Below are 24,245 nucleotides of genomic sequence, written 5' to 3'. Positions count from 1 at the left end.
ATGGAAACTGATGACTGTCCAGTACCCAGCAGTACTTCAACCTTTGGTTCTATTTTGTGGTAAGCATTTTGAAACATGAATATGGTGGAACCTAAGGCAAAAAGGCGGTCCTGATCTCTACCAATGTTTGAAAGTGGTTCAGATCTGGAATTTCTGACCTCACATAAATGTTGAACAATAGCTGCACATTTAATTATGGAAGAGGATCTACAAAGCAACTTTTGGATCTGTTCCTAGCATTCAGCACTGCTGTTTTGAGTCTCACTAGTTTGGTGACACAAAAGCCAACACAGCTCTATCAAATGCTATTAGTCTTTGGAAACACTCCTCCAGCAGACCACAGTCAGAACAGCGACTCCAAATGCCAATCCAATTCCAAATGCTGCTGCTTGCCAGAAGCTGTAGCAAGGGAATTTACAATAAAACACAAGGCTAAGTATGGGACAGATTTCCTTGAGGAGTTCTTGAATCTCCACCTGTGGAGATTTTCAAAATTCAAGTGGACGTGGCCCTGAATAATCTTTTCTACGTTTGAAAACAGCCTTCCTTTTAACAGGAGGTTGCATCAGTTGATGTTCAAGTTTCCTTCCAACCTAAGTTATGCTATGATTCCAAGATGTTGGCAGGAGAAAAGGCTGCTATTCATCACTGCCCATGGAAAAAAATTAGTACTCTCCTATGGCAAACTATGTAGCTGTAGCAGAGGATCACATCTGATTTATACAAAATAGATTTCTTTGCTGCTCTTAGAGATCTAACTTCCTCATTTTTGATTTTGTTATATTTCTAAGCTTTGGGCTTTCCATTTATTGGTGGTTTACCTAGCCTTCCCACATTCGCATATATATTTCTATCAAAGCCTTTAGGTTATGACAGCAATAGTCTACAGATTGCTGCAATCTCAACACATTTCTGTTTGACTAATGCATTGTCTTGGAACCATCACAGCAAAGAGAATATGTCTGGAATGGCTTTGAAATAGGCTATCATGACCTGCTGATTGCCAGTTAGGGTAATACTTGGACAGATGCAAACAACTGGAGAAGCAATGGAAATCAAGTATGAATTACAAAACTCATAGATGATTCTATGTATTCTGGAATTAAATTAAATTGATTATATGTATATAGTAGTCTCTATTTGGAAATTGAGATGATGACAAAAGTCTGAGTTTGTTAACTGAAACTGATGTAAACATAAGCTTTGCGAGTTATTGTTTTGCTAGTTTTTTTCCACTCATTTTTATAATATTATTTTGAGAAAGAATACTTGCTGTAGTGTGATTTTATCCTTCTTCTCATTCTTTCACTGATAATGACATGTCTTTTTAATTTATTAGTACTTTTGCTCTGAGGATCTCAAAATACTGCATAAACTTACCTCATTCTTCAGAACTTTATAGTTATTTACATGGTAGCCAGATGGGTTTTTTCCATAAGACTGGAAATAAAAATATGCAGTTTGTGTGAGGTCTAAGATTGGACATAGAGGATAAGTTTAATAATAAATGCCCCACAATGCAATAAAATACAAGGCAGAATCTGGATACAACAACTTAATAGGGTTATGTTATAGCTTTCACTTTTGTCCAGAGGCTGACAAATTATTTTAAGAAAACAAAGCCCTTCACACTGCATTCCCACTTTTTATATGTAGGAAGATACACTGGTTCTTAACTTGTACATATAGCATTACTTCCATGGAAACTATGTACTGTATTATTCCCAGTAGTAAAGTTCTAGAATACATATAGTTTATCTCTGACACACCAAAAATGAAAATATGAGCTGCAAGGTTTGGTTTCACTAAAGTCTGAGCTCCCTTCCCCCATTCACAAGCTTGATGCTTTAACTTCATCTCTCATGCTATGGGGAATGAATTACAGAAGCAATCTATCCTAATTTGTTAACTTATTCAAATAACAGTTATTATACTTAACTATGCTAAAGATTATCTTTTTGGTGGCAGATTGTTTATTTTTTGATGAGGCTAATTACTGATTTTCCAAAGGTAATTTACATTTATTACTAATACATCTTTTAAAATGTGACAGATAAATGTTGTTCCCATAAGTGTATTATGAAAAAAGTTACTATTTAAAAACACATTATTTAATTTGAAAGATAAATGGCAAACACCATTATTTTTCCTGAAGCACCTGTGCTGTAAGCTCATTTAAATGTGTAATTCCATGTGTAGCTGCAACACTTAGAAAAAAAAATCTATATTATATGTGTACCTTAAAAGCATACTGAGGATTCAAAGCTAAAAAAGACATGGTTTCAAATGTAGGTTGATTTTGTACTGTTTTAGCATTTACCCTGGCTTTACCGGAGAATAAAACTAATAGTGAGTAAATAGTCAAATGTCAAATGCTGCAATCCTGTTGTTTAACAGTATGCTACTAAAAAAAAAAAAAAAGACCATTGTGGAAGAATAATAAAATATTTCTATGGTCAGGCTCAAAAATACCTCTGACAGCACTGACTACTCCTTCACAAGAGCTGACACAGAGTTCTTCAGCAGAGGTGCTCATAAAGCTGCACTGATTTTATTTCTCAATTAGGGGTCACCTTGAAAGATCTATCTGTACATGAGATCATGTGATCTTCTGCTGTCACTGTGACCCATGACTCACCAATGGGATGGGAACTTTTAGTTACAAATTCAATATGCATAGAGATCAATACATTCAGGACATTTATGTGTTCTGTCCAAAGTCTTTTCTAGAGAATGCCTTAGAATTCTGTGTGTAATCTGTTAGTTCTTACAAGTAAATCCAAAAGATATTTCCTTACTTCTGTATTTTAAACTTAAGTTTTAACTTAATTTAGGAGAAGAATAATTTACTTGCACTTAAGAAAACGAAATTGATTTTATCTGACAGTGCTGAAATATTAGATAGAATATTCTGCCACTCCCTATTACCAAGAGAAACCCAGCACTGGTGCTTAAAGCGCCTGACTGTTATTTTCTGCTCAGCAATAGATACTTTGTATGACTTTTTCCTTCCTTGTCTGATTTTTTTAGCAACAAAATAATGAGAATAATGATCAGTGAGACCTATAAAGAATAGCTTATTTATGTAAAAGTATTTTGAGATCCACAGATAAAAGATGATTCATAAATGAAAAGGACTGTTAGTTATTTATTTCCTACAGGAGAAAAAAAACAAGTTTACATAATAGTTAGTATATAATAATTTACTTTTAGAGACTGGAACTACAATAATAATCTAAATCTTTGCTTAATTTTTTTTCCTAGAGATTTTTATAGGGAAGTAAATAATATAAAGTTTCTTTATAGAGTTTAAAGCAGTCTGACTTTTTAGCTCCTTACAGTACCTGACTTTAACAAAAGCTAAATAAACAGAGACTCTTATATTGAAATATATGAATTACATAATTTTTGAAAAATCCATCAGTGAGACTTTTCTTACTCATGCCAGAATTGTAGAAACCTTTTGATACAATCTGCTGCTTTATTCTGATCAGTTTTTCGTTAATATCTAAACAGATGATTGAGCTTTTCAGTATTTTCAAGTAAGAGTATGTCTTGTATAAATGGGGAAAGATGTGGTCAGTTACAACAAAGAGGATCAAAGGAGATGGTAACTGGATGGATCCAGATATTCCTGCTTAACTTGGAAGGCACATAATGCATGTCTGGAGTGCCTCCTAGGAAATGCCTATGAGATGTACTTTGCACTAATCTTTGAGCTGTATTCTGACAGTTATTTCTTCATAATTCTCATCATAAGCCCATGCTCTTTGCTGAATAGTTTAACCATAAACTCTGAGCTGGATAATTCTACAGTAGGCAATTTTAACTCATTGCTGGTACTAGAAGTGTCTAAATAGTTATTTGCAATTTAAAAATGCAGTGATGATACTGACAATTCTATTCACAGACCACTTCTGTGACAGTCTTTTCCTCTTCTCCATTGAAGTCTCACTATAGATGTTTGCACAAATATTAAAATAATTGTTGGGTAGATCTTTTTGTTGCTTGACTTTTGAAAATGTCCATGTTTTCAATGGTTGGTGCACTTCTGTGTGCTGGAGGTAAGTTCACAGGTAAAGATGAGGACAAGATACAGGGCAAAGGTCCAATGTGATGAACACCCTTGTTTCTTTAGAAGCAAACTATTTATGAAAATCAATGACTTTTCTACATAAGTTCATTTTTTCACATTAACTTGTACCTCAGGCTGTTAAAGTAATTTTTTGCCTACTGTATGCTTCTGCATTAAAGACTCTGGCATGTGACCATTTAATGGCTATCTATTATTGTTCTGGAAGACCTATGTTTTGCAAATAAAACTTCATTTTCTGTAACCTACTATTACTTTTCTGTTTCCTTTTAGAAACTTGGCTGCAATTCAGGTGCAGGTTATCCTGTAAACCCTGGGATGACCTCCAATTCCATTGTATCACTGCCCTTCATTAAACTGACTCCCAAGATATTTTTTTTCCAAATGTGGTTTGTCCATGTCGGCTTTGTGGTCAGGCTGCATATGCTAGTCCTATTTCAGTGATCATTTTGTTTTGTAGCAAGGCCATTTGCCTTCATATGGATTCCTCTCCCAAGCTACCTCTGATGACCTCCCCTTCCTAAATTGGATGCTCCTGTACTACTTACCACTGGTTCTGTTCTTTAAAGTACTATAGAATTCACGGTCAGTCTGGTTCATCTTTTCAGAATTGTACCTGTCATTACTCTTCTATTTTATGTATCAAATTTAATATTTATCTGTATAATGCATAAGTTTATTGAAACTATTTTTCTTTTAAAGTGACTATTTTGTTGGATTGCAGCAAAAAGAAGTCATTGGTCCTCCTGATTCAATACATCTAAAAATTAAGCAATTTAAATAAACGACATTTTATTTATTTAATTTAAAAATTTAATCTATGCAACACTTCAAGAAACAACTACATAGTGTTGTATATTAGCAACTGTTGACATTCTACTGAATTAAGTATAGCATTTTGGGTTTTTATGCTTCTTGAGGTGGTAATGAGAAAAAAAGTTTTTAAAAAATGTGTGCCTTGCTGTATTTCTTATACCATTTATTAAAAAGCTGCTTTCACAGTAAAATTATGTTGGTTTGAAAGGAGGAAATAGCAAGGTTAAGATGTGTGAATAATTTCTGTATATATGTATAACCAACTGCAAACATTAATGTATAATGACAGTATAAAATGCTTTCATGTTTGTGATGTCCAGTGATGTGGAAATTATAAGCCTTAAAACCATTAGATTGCATGGTAATTAGAATTGGCACAATAAACATAGTTTATTGGGGAAAAAAAAAAAGTAGAATTGGTGATCTGTTTTACCTGCGTTCCAAGTACAGAATGCTTTACCAAAATTCCAAAGAATATGGTTTTCTTTGCAAATATTCCATAGAGATATGTGACTCTAACTGGTGAAGATTTGTATTATCTCACTCACAGGTAAAAAACTTTTTCATTAAAGATTCTGTAGGTCTTTTAGGCCAAACAAGGAGACACAAATATTTAGTACCTCATGTAGTATTTTATAGCAGATCTTTTCATTGTTTATCAGCAACAGTCTGTTGTCCAATTCTTAAAATTTCATTCATTTACATAATCATATTGAACAAGCTCTATCTAGACATCTAGCTGTTGGCTGTTTTGATGACTTAGATTGTACATTTCAAGTGTTTTTTATCTTTTGCTAAAATGATATTGAGTAGCCAAAAAAAGCCAACCAGCCAGCTTTATAAGTTAGCTCTGCAAGCATGACATTCATCTCCTAAAAACACTATTGGGAAGGAATTCAGGAAATTTAAGACAAGCAGTGCCCTATGATGTCACCTTTAATCATTATATTTCCAACTATATAAACATTTTTACAAAAAGCTTCAGCATTCCTCCTTTAAAAAATGGACATCAGTTTGACAAGCTTAGCTATAAGCAGAAAGAAGCTACACTGACCAGAAGATATATTCATGCAACACTGAAGGAACAGATATTTAAGAACAATCTCATGTTTTCCAAAGTACTAACAGCTTCCTATTACTCCAGGAGGGAAATTATTTGTCTCTCAATTTAAATTTCCACAGTGTAGCCTTAGGCAAACTATGAAGTTTGTAGGGCAGCAGTAGCAATGGTTATCTTTAAGTATAAATAAGTATTTATTACGTGAACCTTTTGAATCTGCAGAGATTTCTGCACACGCATATCTTTTATCAGGTACAAGTCCAACAAGTTAACTAATAATTACCTAAAATGTATAATTATATAGCTGAAGACCACTTTATTATATTTTAAATATTTTAAGATATATATATATATATATAATGTAATTCAAAATATAACTCCTAATTTTAGTAATATTTTGCAGTGATAATTATCTTTATTTATGAGTTATCTCAACCAGAATTTTTTTAATGGTCTAGACAGAGGAATTAATAATTATTCTTCTTTTCTCCCTAATATTTTCTGGTTTATGCTATATATTTTTTTAACTTACTTTCACTATAGTCACACCTTGCACTGTGACAACAGACAAATAATTCAGAGGCTTTTCAGATCTGTCATCTCACCCAACAGACTGTGCATAACTCCATCAATTACTTGTACCATTCTATTAGGCCATTTGCCACAAATTCACTCTTTTCCTGGGGGAAAACAGTATTACTTGTCAAATCAATAAACCACATATTCATCATACAATATCTGGAATACTGTATGGTCACAACTCAAATTTCTGTGGTTCCTCACTGAGAGATTGGAACATTTTAATTTGACTAATAATCCCAGATCTATATTATTTGGTCTCATGAGATAAAGTTACCATTTTCAGGCTTTTTTGGCTAGAAAATTTACCCTTTTACAATTTTTATTCTCAGAATTTACTTTGTTGTCAATAAAAATGGATTTCTAAGTGAAACACTGATATATATATATATGTATATATATATATTGCACAGGACCGTTTCCTCTCTTAGTGTAAGTCATGCTTATGGCCATATTGTGCTGGAACTTCTTGCAATTTTCTAAAGGAAGATATTGGTATGGTGTAAACTAATGTTGATATACCAAGAATACCTTAAGATCAGCCCATGCAGAGAATCCTGTATAGAACTCAATCCTGCTGGTGAAATTCTTTTGTGGCAGAGAGGAATGCTTCAAGCTTTCTGCAGAATTTATTCCCTACTAAAGTTCCACAGGCTGCTTTTTATTCCACACACTCCCTGGCTCATGCTTGAACAACATCTGCAATGTGTGAGGAGGCCATTTGACAGCAATAGCCCTGACACATGGATCTCCTTTTCCTGCCTACTTCACATTTCTCCCACAGAGAGCCAGAGCTCTCCAGCTCTAAGCAAAGGGAGTGCACACTAACACTAGTGCTAAAATACATGCCTGGCACTGCAGTTTAAAGTGGTTTTTTTTCAACCACATTAGTTTTAAATATACATAGTCTTCTAAGCCATGTCCCCAATCTTTCTCACTTAATGGTTTGCATTTTTCCCAAGGTAAGTAAAAGATTTTTAGTGATACAGTGCATCTGTACCACTGTACTGGTAAGAAAGTCAAGTGGTGTCTCCATGTTCTAACACTTGTTTGTGCTGTTCATTGTATACATGTGTACACATCAGCATGCAAACACATGAAAATATTCTCAAATTGTTCCTGTTTGATTTGCAATGAACTCAAATAAAGAGTTGCTAGCATTTAGACAACATCTTGACCTTCCTCCTTGGTAACAGGAAGCACAGAGGACATAGCCTTCCACACCACATATTTTAGCATTTCATTGCAATTCCCCTGTGTTGATGAACACAACATATTTTGAATAACATGCATCTGCTAAGATGTCTGCTTTTGGTTTTTTGGTGCTTTTTTATTTGGCCAGAAGACATTGGGAACAATGTTGTAAATTTTTCTGTGCAATTGTGCACAGAAAAGGGGTTATTAATGTTTAGGCCAGACTGTATTTGGCTCAAGAGGATTAACAGGGATGTCAGATTCTTAGCCAAGTCAATCTCCTCCACTGACAAGTTATAACAAACTTATTCCTAATAATAGCATCACTTTGAGAGGGGTTTTGGCCAACAAATGACATCTGATCTATTGCCTTCAGTGCTGTGTGTCTGATTTTTCAGAGTTGCCCTGTCTTTTATGCCTTTTCTACCAACCTGAAAAGCTTACATATTTTTCATATGACCACTGTTTGCTCAGTAAATACATGTTCATCTCTGATATTAGAAATGTGTTAAGGACTATGCCATAAGTGAACTTGGCATCACTTAAGTCTGTGTACTAGAGGAATTCTAAGTGCTTCAGTGCTTTAAAAATGGGATTTCCTTTGCACTAGAAAGCAGTAATACTTTATTTCTGGTGAATGGAGAAATAAGCTGAGTTAAAACTGAAGTTAGAATTGTATGAATCAGTAACTTGAGATTGCAAATATTACTGTGATATCATAGTTATTGTCAAACTAATTATTAAAATTTACAAGAATTACAGAGTTATACAATAATTAAAATTAAATTAAATATGGTATGAAAAGAACAGTTAGATAAGTAAATATTTTTACATCTGCCTTATGTTGAGCCCATGCCTCTGTGACATTCTGGAAGGGAAAATATTTTTTAAAACACATTAAATATTTTAAACATTTTTCTTTCTTGCAATTAGTGTAAGGGTGTTTTGAACGCAACAAGGATCTAGCTGTAGCATTTTCCAAACATTATTAGAGTTACAGGGAAAGGCATATTTGACAAGATTTCAAGAAACAGTGAAAAAGACAAACCATTCTTGATGCACTTCATTTACAGAATGAGAAAAATCAGACTTTGGAAGAACTTCTAGTGAAAATCAACCATATATTCAAAATATTTTCATTTTTTCACGGGAAATAAGTAGTACTGAAAATAACAGGCCCTTAGGCAAGGTGGTATGTCAATTTCTCGTACAGGCTGTGGTGCATATGTACCTGAATTTCTGTTCTGTAGCTCTTGAATAAAAAACCTGAACATAGAATTCACTTTGGAGGCCATGGGTTTTGTTGTTTCTAACTAAGGAAGTGGACCAAATTTGGTCTGAAAAACATCTACCTCTAACAAGCTTTAAAAAGAAATTTTAGCACGCAGATTTTAAATAACACACAATGGTAGACAAAAAATTATAAAAAGAAAAGAAAACAAAAAAGCAATCATTCTATAGATCCTAGTAGTCCCTGCCAGTAGTTTGATGAAGAATATTCCAAGTTGAGTAGCATTATTATACTTCTATTAACTGATCATTATTTACCCTGACACACTGATGTTAGACAAATCTCTACAGTTTTTGCTTTACTTACCTCAAAGTAGGGCTTTTCAAAGTGCTGAAAAGGTTATGGAAATGCCATTTCAGTGGTTGAAATGATTGCATGGATCAAAAAACCCTGAGGTCATAGTTCTGTTGGGTTACTGTCTGTGCCAGCTGAGCCAATGAGTGCTGCTTTTGGCCATGTTTTGTGGAGGCAAAGCCTTGAAACATCTTTTCATGCACATAGACCTCAATTTTCCACTATTAATAAGACTACGAAAGAAAGCTTCCTCTGTAAGGAGTTTGCCTTAAATGACAACATAAATGTTTGTCATACCTGCTGCTGCTGATTTTATATATTCCTGCATCTAATCCCCTGCTCCTCCAAGCAGAACATTTCTCCTCTCGTACCTTTTCTTCTTGCACAACTCAAAAAGTAAATGAAAGGTTTGCAACTTAAGTTTGTAATAGACAAATTAAAGGTAATGCTTTAAAGGGTGGGCAAGTGGCACCAGAGCCACAGTGGCTTGGGGTGAAGAGAAAGTGGCTGGCAGGAGGAATTCCTAAGTGCTTCAGTGCTTTAAGAATGGAATTTCCTTTGCAATAGCAAGCAGCATTATTTTATTTCTGGAGAGTGAGTGAATTAGCTAAGTTAAAATATGAAGTTAGACTTAGTATAACTCAGTATAGAAATAGTGTAACTCAGTAATTTTAGAGTACAAATATTACTGGAGATGGATGATGCTGAAGCTGTGCCAAGTAGACTGGAGGGAGGATTCAGATCGGCAAATGTCATGCTGGCTGATAAAAGAAAAAGAAGAGAGATGCAGAGGAGGAGGTGGAGCTTCAAGGATGGCTGATGGGAGCTAGCTTTGGTTAAAGTATTTGTAGAATAATAGGAGCATACACTGTTTTGAAAGAGATTTATCTCTATTGCTAGACTTGTTATTGAAAGTGTAAAGTGATACTATTCATGAATACTCATTTTTCTGAATCTGCTGTTCAGTTATGCCAAGCATATCAATCAGGTGTACCATTGTCAGTTAATTAACATTTGATTGCATTAAACACAGGGTGTTGAAAAGGAGGTTTCTTCTCAGAGGAGGAGGGGTATCTGTGATTTCTTTGGAGGGGGAGGGATATGTTCTTAGTAATTATTGTCAGCTGTGAGAAAAGTCAAATTGTAACTTATTAGTACATATTTTTGTGCCACTCACCACTCTTTATGTCTGCAGTAATATTGGAAGACAAAGGCAGCAAGTGTATCAGCAGCTTACTCCTCAGCTATATCATATACTGGATCTGGAAATGCAAATGTTGCCTGTGTAGAAGTAAAATATGGGAGGGGAGAGGAGAGGAGAGGAGAGGAGAGGAGAGGAGAGGAGAGGAGAGGAGAGGAGAGGAGAGGAGAGGAGAGGAGAGGAGAGGAGAGGAGAGGAGAGGAGAGGAGAGGAGAGGAGAGGAGAGGAGAGGAGAGGAGAGGAGAGGAGAGGAGAGGAGAGGAAGAATAGAGGGAGAGCGACAAGGAAAGTTGAGTCATGCCTGTAGTATATATCTATAACTATTTGATAGCATTTTGTAACATAATAGACTTGATAGCATTCAAAATAATGAATGATTTGGTTAAGAAAAATCTGTCTTCTTCTCCTAGCCACATAATAACAAGTCACTCATGGAAATGGACTGATGGTGAATTCAGACATGATGGAAGGAGATACTATACTCCATACGATAGAGAATTAATCTATGGAATTTCATTTTGTCATTAAATTATTGAGTCAAATAGCTTAGTGAGATTGTAAAGGAGTGTAAATACAGAATGGGCAGCTGTGCCAAGAGAGGAGGTTAGTCCAAATGAATGACAGTGGAGAGCAAACTTAATTCTCCATGATGAAATCTGTTGTCTGCTGAAAGGACAGAAGAAATATCCCAAAGTCAATGCAAAAATGGCTAAAGCGAGATGGAAAATTTCTGTTTTTCTCTGAGGCAATAAAAAATGAGCCAATGACACACTCAAGGCACATACAAAATGCATAGAAAATGTCTGGGTATCTTTTCCTTACTCATCACTCCACTATTGAAAATGAAAATGTGGTGTCAGAATCAAATTTTTTTAATTCCTTGACAAGCCATTGTGTTGCAGCATAAAAACTTATCACAAATATGATTTTGTGGATAATTATAACCAGCTTTTCATATGTTACATTTAACATATACGTTTAGTTAGATGGAGTTGACTGTGATAAATTATATTTCAATAAAGAAAACACTCATATTTCAGTCCAGTTGGGTAACAATATTTCAGAAAAATACCCCTTTGTTAATCACATACTTTGATGGAGGAATGCCCATGAGCATGTCAGTACAACTCAATTCTTTCCATGGGGACTGACATCTTAAACTGTTCTACACAATGAATCCCCTTGTCAAATAAAGCGCAAAATGGAAAACTGTTTTCAAAATCATCTGATATAATGACATTTACAACAACATGTTTGAGGTGATACACCAATAATAATAATTATATTTGTCTTGGACTTCATGGTGCTTTGAAAGTTTTATACAACTATATGCTTTTTGTTTTTCATTCAAGACAATTCTATACCAGGGCTTGTGCTTCAATGCATCTTTAAATGAGCCCGTAGAGGAACTGTTTTGCATGGAACTGGAATTCTTAATTAAAAAAATTTCTTAGGAAAAAAGGATATAATTTCAACAGCAAGCCAACTTACACATCCTCACACAAAGATTCAAGTGGTTCTTTTAGAATATGCTATACACTAAAATTATTTTTTAATGTTTTTTTCAATCATGAATCAGTATTTACTGATTCTTACTGTGACAGTAAACACTAAGGAAATAGATCTCAAAGTATGTCTTCAGTGTCATAAAATTAAAATTATGATCTGGTGAAAGTTTATGTTAATTTTAGAAATCTACATTCTAATAATTCTTTTTTATTGTATACTCATGAAGTTTATACAAAGACAAAAAATTACAGGAACATACTTCCTGTCACTCTTGCACTGCCAGAACAATGTTCTTGGTTTGCCCTGTCTCACCTTCTGCAACTGGCACCTGTGAACAGAGGCTGAGATTTCATCAAAACAGATCTGCAGCTGAACCCTGGCTTCTGTGAACAGGAGCTGAGATTTCATCCAGCTCTTCTAAAAAGAAGTTTGACATGACATTTTTAGAGGTATTAGAACTGCAGTTATTTAGTGTCTGCAACAAACACATAGAGATCTCGTGCTGTGGAAAAATGGGCCTCTGGGGAAAATCTTGACTTTCAGCACTGAATATGTGTGTTGAGCTGGAAAACAAAGGCTTAAAAATGTGAGAGAAACTTCCCAGACACCCTGGTGAATGGCAGCTGACAGTCTTTAATAGGAGAGAATTAAATCACAGATCAGTTCCTTGGAAAGTAGAAATTTATAAGTGATGTATATAAGCCAGCACATGGAGTAGAGTTATTTGGTATGGCTTCTGCACAACACAGGAAAACATTTCTCAAGGTTCTCTTAGTGTGGGCTACTAAGAGAACTATTGCAATGTCTACAATTATTGAATTGTACACTTGAATCTACAAACTACCCCTTAAATATACCATCTTTACAATATTATTTGCTGAAACGTCAGCTGGGATAAAAATGTCCTTATCTTATGCTTCATTACCAATGAGACAACACACCAAAACATTCAAATGAACATCTCATTTGAGTAATTTTTCTCAGTCCTTCTTTTGTGACTATATGGTTATTTTTGCCTTGCACTAAAAGTAACAATACAGTAGTTTTTGGGAGAATATCTGTTTCTTATTAAAAGGTAAAAACAAACAACCCCGAAAACATCCTCTGTACTCCTTCTTTGAAATAAACAAATTACATGTTTCTCATCAGCCAAATTTTAGAAAGAAACAACCTACATAGTATAAAGTTCTTCCATTTATGCCCATCAACTTTTAAATATAGGTCTGAAGTCCATAACTGCATTGTGACAATCTTAGTGAACAGAAGCCAAGCTGTTCCTACACAAGGATCCCTAAATAGTGGTTCTGAAAAAGGAGCTCTTTGCTTCTTCGTCTACTAGTAATGCCTACACCATAAAGCAGGCTACTTTATTATTTGTTTTGCATATTAGGAAATTCTGTTCTCAACACAGAGAACATGGTTAGAATGAAAGGGGGAAAAGATCATTGAGTATTTCTTCTTCTGCAGTGTTGGAAAGTGGAAGCTGGATACTGAGGTCTTCTATACCCTAGGTCAGAGCAGTATATAAATAAATATGTGGTGACACAATATACAATATGGGAAACTGGATGAGACTAAGATACAGTTGCTTAAAAAGGCAGTATTGTTATGATGTAAAACACACCACAGTTGCCCACATAAATAGCCAATCTTTATGCAAGATAATTTTCCATTACATAGATGAAAACCAGAAACGACTAATATGAACTCATAAAAGTGCTAATGAAGTGGGATGAATCTGCCTAAAGAATAAGGTGGCCAGCACCTGTTTGAAGTGTGGCAAATCACTGAAAGAAGTATTGCAGTGCCTTTGCTTAGTACAAATCTTTGTCTGCTTTAAAAAGGCATAGTGATTTCCTCATGCTATAGTAGTTTCATGCAGACTATACTTCATCATATGTCAATGCTTTTGGCTAAGTAGCATTCTAGCATTTTAAGAATGGTAAGCTTGCTATGGTGTTGCATATTACTTACTATTTTTCATTATCTCATTCTAGACATAGAAACATGTTTCAAGTTCAGTTAGAAAAAGAAGGCTTAAAATAATTTATTTCAGAATCAAATCTTTACTTTCTCCTGTTGTAAATACTTTGAAAAAAGAAAATACAAATTTTTGTATTCTAAAGAAATTTATCAATTATAAAATACATTAACTAGCTGTATATTTTAATTTGCATTGCAATTCATGATCATTGCTGCCAACACTAGATTTTGCAGAATTTAGATACTTTTCACAATTCAAGTTGCTAAATGCACAGTGTAATAACATATGACAAGTTACCCTTTAGTACTGGCTGATGATAGAGACCAAGTTTATTTGTAGCACATCATGTGTATTAGAACTTAACATGAAAAAAAGAAACTATTACAGGAAAAGATCTTTAAGTGTATCTTTTCAATAATTCTCCTAGATTCGATGATAGGCTAGTGCCTTGATGTCAATTCCTGGCCACTTTTGCAAGACTAAGCTTTTAATATTTTTAAGCCAAAAAAGAAATAGTTATTGCACTATTAATTTCTTTTAAACTTAACTTTTTTCTAAAAGTTAAGAGTATTTATATAAGACATTTCTGAAAGGCTTAGTTTTTATTAGTGTAAAAACAGAAACTTTAATTTTTTTTTTATATTTAATACTCTGTGTATTTCTAGTGCTTTTATATAAACTCTGGGCAGCTGAATAATTTAGTAACTCCAAAAAGTGTACTTACTTTTCCTGTCCCAATCATTGCTGGCCTCTTTGCTCTCACTACGGCTAGACAAGCCCATATTTTTGCAGAGAACAGAAAAACTCTTATTTCCCTCCCTTTTGAAAGGCACAGAAAGCTGACCATAAATACATGGAAGAAAGTGCAAAGAAAAGTGTGTCTCAGAAAGGGGACTAGTGTGGGGCTCCAGAGCAACAGTGGAAGAGAGACAGTCTTTGCTTACACTGAAGCAACCTTGAATTTCCTTAAAATCAGTCCAATAAGACCAATATCCATGTTCTAAAGCTGCCCAGAGGAAAAGGTTTGCCAGACTATAATCTTTGTGGAAAAGTTCTTCCTTGACCTTTTTTGCCACTGTATGTCTACGACAGCACAGGGAGGTCAAAAGTGCACTGGTTGTTAGAACCAAAGATGAAGCTTAACCAGACACTGAGAGCAATGATTGTCAAACGGCTCCATTTGCAAGACAAGAAGTGTATCCTTAGCAGAGCAAGAGGGATGAAAGAGATTATTTTCTAGGGGTCACATTTGTTCTTCTTTTTTGACCTCTCTCAAGTTTGCAAAAGAAGCAGTGAGAGTTTTCTATAGCAAAGAGGTGCAACAAAGAGGATGGGACTGTGCTTTCCTCATCTCTTCTGTGCTAGTCTTTCAGCCTCAGTTATGCCTCTCTTTCTTTCTCTTTCATAAGAGCCAGTGAATGCATAATAATTGAATACAGAAATTAGAAGGACAATTTAAAGTGCCTATAATTTTACATTTTGAAGCCCTTCTTAGAATCTGGATCTGAATTTGGGGTAGGGTTTGAAGTCCTTGTTTGCTTCTTTTACTACCTCCCCTGTTTCTGTCTTTACACCTAGGAGCCTTACCCATGGGTATGTGAGATTCTAGAAAGGACCAAGCTGTTTCTGTTTTTCATTTTGAGCTGCCCTCTGTTTTTTATGGGCTATCGCTTGAAACGAACTAACCTGATTCCATTTCTGGCTCCCATAAGCAACTTCATTCTGGGTGCTGGAGCATTGTACGGGACTGGTAGGTTGCAAAGCCATGCATATTCCTGCCTTGGCTGGAATACAAATACAAAATGTTGCATGAGGACTGACCCTTAATGCGTACTCAGAGTTCTGAAGACACTGTAAAGCAATTTTTAGAAGTACCTTAGCTGAGTTTAAATTGCTTTGGTTCCTCTTAGAACAAGACATAACATATCCAAAAACTATTCTAGTTCTAGAATGTTAAGGTCTTGAACTTGAAATAATAAAGTTTTGACTTAACACTGAAGTCTTCAGGTTATCATATATTGATAAGGTGAATTATTTGTCAATCAAAATTATATGTCTTTTAAAATAATTAGGGAGTATAAAACTCATTGCTTCTCAGCTTTTTTGATAAAACATCAAGATAGTGGATAAATGAAGTGGTTATTATAACCACTGTTTTAGATCACTTCTCCACTGTGACCTAAAATTCAAGTCTGACCTAATTTTTAAAGAGCAAGGACAGGGGAAAGAGAAGTTCTAAGCAGAGGTGACTTAAGAAATATGTTTCAAAGCAATTGTCTGGAAATACAGAATAAAACTCCAAATCACAAAAACCAGCTATTAATTAAGTTTTCAAATACTCCCATCTTGACAGAGTAGTTAGCAATCAAGATGTCACTTGATAAACTTCCCCATAGTGAGAAGCTTAGGCCATGGCCAGGCACTTCACAGCTATGCAAAAATAGTTTTTAAAAATGGAGCAAGTCAAATAATATCTAAGGCTAAGAAAAGAGAAGAAATTTTGACAATAATGGGCTACATTGTTTAGTTTCAGATGGGATTTCATGTACCTTTAGAAAGCTCTCTATCATAGGAATGGATTCTGTGATTATTTTTCTTATGACTTTAACTTATGTTCTACTGTCAGTCATCAATGTTTGTTTAACACGTGGAAAAGTTCTGTTTAAACATTCCCTCAAACTACTTGGCTAGACTTGCTATCCATTGGGTGCCTTAGAGGACAAATTATTGAAATCTAAGCAGACAAATGCCTTGTGCTTATTCCCATGGCTAACTCAGAATTTTGCAGCTAGAATGAGCTTTAAGCCAAAATTTTATTAAATGGAAAACTTTGCCTGCCTTATAAAGTAAACAGGTTCACGTTGCCTCTCAAGTTTGGGAGGAGCCCTTAAGAATCCCTAAAAGTGGGAAGGATAGGCTGGTTGTCCCTGTGAGCCCACTGAGCAGCTTTTCAAAGCTGCTTTTCATAACTAAAACTCAAGCAGACATCTTTCAGGTTGCAAGGATAGCCTAGGAATTGAGATCTTTAGAGGTATTGCATCTTGTTCGTGAATTTATTCACATCAGATAATGTTCTTCTGAAGAGAGCAAAACATTTTCTTTAATGGGACAAAACTGTCACTACTTATTCCATTTCTGGTCTTGTTCAAAACATTTTTTTTCTGATAGAAACTTTCTGATTTTTTTTCTATGGACAAGAATCTCCATCAACAAGTTACTAATGACAGTTATGATGCATAAATTATTTTATAGCTAAGACACAGTAACTTTCTATCTTGTTTAATAAAATATATTAAGTGGATGTTAATGTTCTCAATCTTTTACTTGCGCATTTCCTTGATTCTATTAATCCTTGCCTTGTCTAAAAATTGTACCTTAGTTCTTCCTGTCAACAGCAACTATTCATCTCGCTGTTTACAATTTCTGTTAAAAGCTCTGAAGATATAGCATTTGTTATCAAGACTGACAAAAGGGCCTTTTCCTCCTCTTCTTAGATAGGTATCTTCTAAGAAGTTTTAGAATTTCACAATACATCTCTAATGTCATAAAACACCTTCAAACATACCCTCTTTCACTTCAAGGAACAGGGGGAAAAAGCAACAGAAACTAATCCATTCTTACTAAAACAAGTTCTGAATAGAGAAATGCCCCTGTAGTGCTGCTATACACACTGTTGGCTCCCTCCACATTCTCTGCAGCTCTAAAAGAAAGAACACCATGATCTAGAGCAAAATAACTGAATGTAGGTCTCAAAACTGGGGATCTTAATCCATGTTTGAATCTTGAAACATGAGAATTGTTTCTCAGAAATTCTGATTGCCCCTATTTAAATAACAGATCTCAAATTAGGTCATGTAGATTGAATTTAGGCTCCCAAACTTGAAACACCTAATTTAGGCACCCCAAAGTCATTAAATCTGATGATCTGAATGCTTTTCAGTGCTCTCAGAAAACTTTTAATTATCAAGGCCTATATTAAATATAACTTTCACAGATAATATGGCTTGTGGTTCTACTTCATCAGTCCTCTTTCACTCTCTCTTTCTGTGCTTTTGAAACTAAAGATCATCCTTCATAGTAGCAATGGAGTTTTAAGCAAAATTCAACATATTGCTCAATATGACTGTAATACAAACTGTGATATGGACCATGCTTCCAGCAATGAGTACAAAATCCTATACTTCACTTTTTACTTCTCTTAAATCTTCTGCAAAGCACATTTTAAAGAGCAGGCATGACCTAGCTTATTGTGCTCGGCATGTTTTACAAACTTAGCAGAGATGTGTAGAACACAACAAAAACCATGCATCTGCCTTGACATAAATCAGAAATAATCAAGGCTATCACACAGTTTGACCTCTGAAATAGCATTAGGGATGTATATCATGGACCAAGCCAGGATATGTTGTAGTTTAATTACTTCAGAAATATTGGAGTGATAAATAGCAATGATTCATTTAACAGCAAAAAAGTTATGCAAAATGTATAAAACCTAATGAAGATCCTGCAATTATTTCCTTGTGCTTGCTAAATCTTTCAAGATCCAGATGCTCTTCCAATAATTAATTGCATAACTTACCACGCTTCTCTGATTTAACTTTTAATTATTTCCTTTGGAGAAAGGAAGTACTCAAGTTGGTTTGGGTTTTTAGGTACAACAGTAGTTTTTTAAATACAGAGGTTGCATCTTACATTAGCTTTCTAATTATACATTACTCTCTAAAAAGTAATTCATTTCACAAAATTCAATATAAATGGTTACTCTGCACCAGAAGGAGTTACTGTTGTTGGAATGAATGTCTAGCAGTGGGATAAAAATAAATATGTTGCCCAATAAATATAGACTTCATACAAAGAATCAATTATATGTTTGGTATTTATTATAACATACACCAACAAAAGTAAAAGCACAATTTGATAGGAGGAGAGCAACTGTAAGGCCAGCTTGTTCTGAGCTATAATAATGGTATATAATATCATAGATAATATGTTCACAGTCTTTGTCCTTGTGAATATTTAATAATTCAATAGACAGGACTAACAAGGATTTCCTTTCCAAAATCTTTGCAGTTTTGTGGTTGTAACATGAGCCAAACAGTTGAAAATGAAGATTCAAGTCTCCTGAGGCAGAGTAATTCAAACTTTTTCCCATATTTGAGGAGTGCTCTTATCACAAAGATATTGTAGATAGGATGGTATTTTCTTTTGAAGGAAGACCAGTCATCCCAATGGTTCTCAAGTCTTTAGGGCAATAAAATTATTTCCTAACATGTCATGAATCTTCTTCAGTTTAGAAGGATGGTGTTTAAAACTCTCCCATATTTTGAAAGACTTTATTCAAAAGGTATTTGTACAGTTATATAGCCAGGTTATTAGCTGAAAATATTGCCATATTTTCTTCAAAATTACAAATGCATTTGATTTCATGGTTTTTCTTTCTATGTCTTCACCAAAGGTGCATATTTTATCCATATGAGATAAACTGATTTTGGTGGACAGGTAAAACAAGTTACAGTTTCTTTTTTTAGTAATGTCGTGGGGAGTTTCATTTTGGTTTGTCTGTTTTGGTATGTTCCTTGTTTATTTTAATTAATCACTTGTTCTGACAATGCCAAGAGAATAGAATCTATCTGGAATGTTCAAGAAGATTTTGTAAAAGATTTTAAAATTGATTTGAAGTTCTTATTCAGAGCACAAATTCAAGTGCAATGTCACACTGACACAGTGTCCAAAAATCCACTGCAAATGGAGCGCTCTTGCAGCTTAATGAAACAAGCAGAGTTTATAATCTTATTAAGCTGATGGCCTGCCTATATGTAAAACCTTCTCATGGAATTTGTATATAAATTTGATATTCCCAGTACCAGAAAAATATTTGCTTTGCTGTAGTTAGGCCTCTTTAACAGAAAGGGAAATAAAGCACAAAAATTGGCATTGGGGAATGAATTCATGAGCAGTTGTACTGAATCTATATGAGGTGAGCAACCGACAGAACAGCTATAAACAACACTCAGTAATAAGAAGAGAGTTTTACGTTAATGTTTCTTGGCCTGCTTTTGAGGAAGGCTATGTCAACAATCTTAATGGCAGATTTAGTCTCTGCCCCTGTAAATCACTCTGGCTGTAAATAAGAATCTGTCTATGTGGATGTCTTCACTGAATTCGGGACCACTAAGTGTTGTATTTTTGCTGGAAAGATTAGGAGTAAGTTCAAACTGTAAATCTGAATAAATTTGGGTACTAATCAGGCAGTTCTAACACCAGCAAAACTCTCACTGACTTGAAGGGAGTTTTGTGCATGTAGAGAACAGGATTAGCCCCTCACATAGTTATTTTCTCAGAGAAAATATTAGTGGAATGATACACTATGCATTTTTTTCTGGATTTAACATTATTTGTTCAAAATAGTTTTCTCCTTTTTGGCATTTGCACATGCATATAAACTCTGTGTTATTCTATACATCTGAAGTCCACTGACTTAAGGATATTTTTCCTCCCTTTAAATCTTAAAGCCTTAAAAATGGCTTCCGATCTCTCTTATTTCCCAGATATTTTTATCATGCAATTAATTTATCATTAATGAGAATAACCCACAACAGAAGAGCTGTGACACAGCTACTTCTGAGAACTGCATGCTGATGGTACCTTAAATTCACTTAGTGGGAATCTACACAGAATCTGTAGATCTATTGTGTCTATAAATGACAGATGTAACTCCACTTCCTGGCTGGTGCCTTACCACAGTCAATGAAACAAATGAAAAGAACTGACATCTTCTTTGTCAAATCTAAATCAACAAAGCCCTTTTCTAGACGGAAAATTAAAGCTATGATAGAAAATATGTGATAATGCAGGTTAACAGCTACTATATTAGAGAGACTCATGTAGGTGGAGACTTAGCTAACTGAACTAATACCATAGGAAAGAAGAGAGCAATAATATTTATTTCATAAATACATGAGTATCATGTATTTTATTCAAGTGTAGGAAGAAGAGAGTAACCATTGCAGAGGTCTCCAATCTGAATGACAGTTTTGCTCTGAAAATAGTCAATCCAGTCAGTGAATTGGACAAGTAGTAACGGGCAAAATTGGACAATTATTACTAATTCCGCTATGTAGCTCAATAGAAGATTTCAACCTCTAAATTACCTTTCAAAATTACTACTTTACCATGAAAACAGATTATTTGATTCATAGCATGCTTTGAGAAGGGTAGGTAATGGGAAAGCTGTAGAAGTTAGTAAAAGATTTTTAATGTGTTAAGTGTGCACTGACTCCCGTACAGCATGGCATATATCTATAGACATGCTCAAAGCGTGGCTATGACATGAGAAACTAACAGAAAACTTCAATTAGTGCACCAAAGACCAATGCTTATCTTACTATATCAAATATATATTAAGAGAAAAAAAAATTAAATGAAAATAATTTAATATATTACTTTATTTGTACACAATGAAGAATAACTTCCCTGTGATTCCCTCCTCCAATAAGACATTTCTTACCTCTACCAAAAGTGCCTACAATAAATGTCTGTTTCATTTCAAGACTTCCTGAAAATCTTAGTTGGGTTATCTGTGGTTTCAAAGGAGTAAAATTATTACTTTGTACTCTGAGGGGAGGCCCAAAAAAGAATAGCTGAACTTTGCATCATCTTGCTGCAACCCATGCAATCAATGCCTATCATTGCCCCAAAAGCTTTATTCAGTTTCATCATGTTGTCTGCTCACTCTGTAATACCATTAATTCTACAGAGCATTTTTTTTTCTTTCATGTGGAAAAATAATTATTTCATGCAAATATTGTTCTTCAGGTGCTAGGCACTTTATATTTCTGTTGGAATTTCAAGAGAAGGAGTGTAAACATGAGCAACAATTATTGAATGTATTTCCTTGCGTTAACATTACTTAAATTAATCCGTTTCAAATGCTTTGAACAAGAAGTCAGACTAACTCATGTCAGATCCCTCTTTTTGCATAGCCTAGAAAATGCTATTTGCTTAAGGGTTTTGTGAGGAAACTAGCTAAAAAAGCCAATCCTGAGTCTGGTTTCAAATATGTTTATTGATCCCTTTTTGGTTGTGGCAAGAATATTGCACTCTTGATGGCAGTGGATTAATAGTATCTGCACAGCATAATCATTCCTGCAATTCTTTAATTCTTATAGATGGGTATTATGGCAGTTATCTCCCCAAAAATTACTGGACTAGTGCTCTGTGTAGACATATAGCTTTGTGTTAGCCTTTCTGCTACTTCCCATCTTTCTGAAATCTGAGCCAACACGTGATGAGGAATATCTTGTCTACACAGGGTTGCAGAGCGATTCTGAAAAAATTGTATAAAGGAAGTTCTTTCTTCAGAGAGAAATCTTGTGTCATTCGCATGTAGCAGAGCCTTTCACATAAATGAGAAAATGATGGAAGAAAGGGACATGAAAAGGTGTGAAGGAGAGACACAAAGGTTACAAGTGGTCAGAATTAATGTACATGTGAAGATTTACATTTTATATATCACTTGGACTCATTGCCTTTCAGTCTCAGAATCACCCTCTGAACTCAGATCCAAAGGCATTTTATTATAGACATCAATACTACTTCCGCATGAAAACATCAAAATTTAATGCAATACTCTTGATAGGCAATTTAGAAATTGAGATGCACCATTCTATGTCTTAAACAGGTTTCTAATTAATTACAGTGCTAGACTAGTTGGAATTTCATCATACCATAGAGTAGAATCTAAATGGAATATCAATTAAACCAATTTTACACCAAATCCATAAACTTCCAGATTTCAAATAAAAGGAGAAATATATGACAAAGAAAAAAAGGGACTCAAAAGAATGCTAACATAAGGAACATAAAACGTGAGGTTCCAATAGCATAAATAATTTTCTATAATCACTGTCCTATGACAGACTCTTAGTGACCAAAGTACACCAAATCTGCAGTTAGTAGTGTTTATATTACAATGAGATATACTTCAGGGATGTGGTATCACCTTTGCATCACTTAAGGAGTTGTTTATCTTTATGGATATGAATGTGGGATTTGTACCACAGATTCCTATGCTGCCACTTACCCACTTTCTGGTCAAAAATTAGCTGCCATACCTCTCCCAGGTGCTGATCATTTTCTTGCAGAAGTTTGCCTACAACTTTTATAGCCTTAATTTGCTGCTCCATTCATATTTAAGATGATTTATACTTATACTACCATTTTCATTTGGATTCAAAGCATGTTTTTTAGCAGTAGATTATGATTTCCACTTTCCAGACTTTGCTTCACATTGCAGGTGATGTGAAAGGACACAGCCTGAACTTCTCTCAGGTAAAACATTTTTAAGCTTATAGCCCAATGCCCTAATGTATAGGAGCTCTATCACACACCTCTGATGTACAGCACCAGAAAGGCTTGAAAGAATCATTTTTCCATCCTTTAGATGGATATACATTAGAAAATTCATGGTATGGGTGCTGGATCTTCAGCATCAGATGTTTCCCTCTAGAGATCTGACTTAGGCTGTGTTTATGTGATGAAGTGGTGCAGCCAAGAGAAGCAGATTTGTACAGGAAAACAATTCAAAACAGAGCAAAGAAACTTCCGATTTATATGATATTTTGGTGTTTCATTTGACTTTTACTGAAGTAATGCCAGTCTCCCCACTGATTTGAGAGCTGATTCTCTGTGTCTAATGAGCTGTAATTAAAAATAGCAAACACTCTCCTCTCCCTCCTCCAAAATATGCCTGTTGCTCATCTGAAAGCTTTCTCTTCTCAATTTGGTAATTATCCCTACTGTATTTCATGATTACTTTTTTCTTCCAAGGAGCAGTGCCAAAAATTAGGAGGGTGTATCAGTCTCAGTAACAAGGTATTCACAGGCTGCTAAATCTGCTTTGTAATTTCTAAGGACAGTTGTCTTTACCTGCCTGGCAACCACACATAAGACACATGAGGTGAGCTTAGAGTTGGAGCTCTGCCCAGAGAAATGAGAACTCAAGATCAGAGTCCTGCTATTCCACATAGTGTGAACATTGAAATAAAAAAAGCTGGGATTTTTGTCCTGAGCAAGAGCATCTGCTGATGGTAGGGGAGTCAGCCAAACTGGCTGTCAGAAAACCAGGGTTTTTTTCTCACAGTCTGATAGTTAAATTACTTGTAAAGAGAACTCTACTCATATCTAGAGGAACCATGTTCTACAATAATTTGTTAACTAATGTTT

At 34.8% G+C, this 24,245-nt stretch overlaps 1 protein-coding gene across 8 annotated transcripts in view; it reads left to right on the top strand.

Annotated features, from left to right (window-relative positions):
- AKAP6 (A-kinase anchoring protein 6) overlaps positions 1-9,017 on the top strand; it is a 294,626-nt gene extending 285,609 nt beyond the window's left edge. For all 8 annotated transcript variants that reach the window (XM_064424001.1, XM_064424002.1, XM_064423994.1 and 5 more), the window contains one exon: positions 4,367-9,017. The gene's annotated coding sequence lies outside the window, so the exon portion shown is untranslated. The remainder of the gene's footprint in view (positions 1-4,366) is intronic.
- Positions 9,018-24,245: the final 15,228 nt, after the last annotated feature.

This window comes from Passer domesticus, chromosome 6, assembly GCF_036417665.1.
Source record: "Passer domesticus isolate bPasDom1 chromosome 6, bPasDom1.hap1, whole genome shotgun sequence".
Classification (NCBI taxonomy): Eukaryota; Metazoa; Chordata; class Aves; order Passeriformes; family Passeridae; genus Passer; species Passer domesticus.
This window is presented reverse-complemented; position numbering and strand designations above follow the sequence as displayed.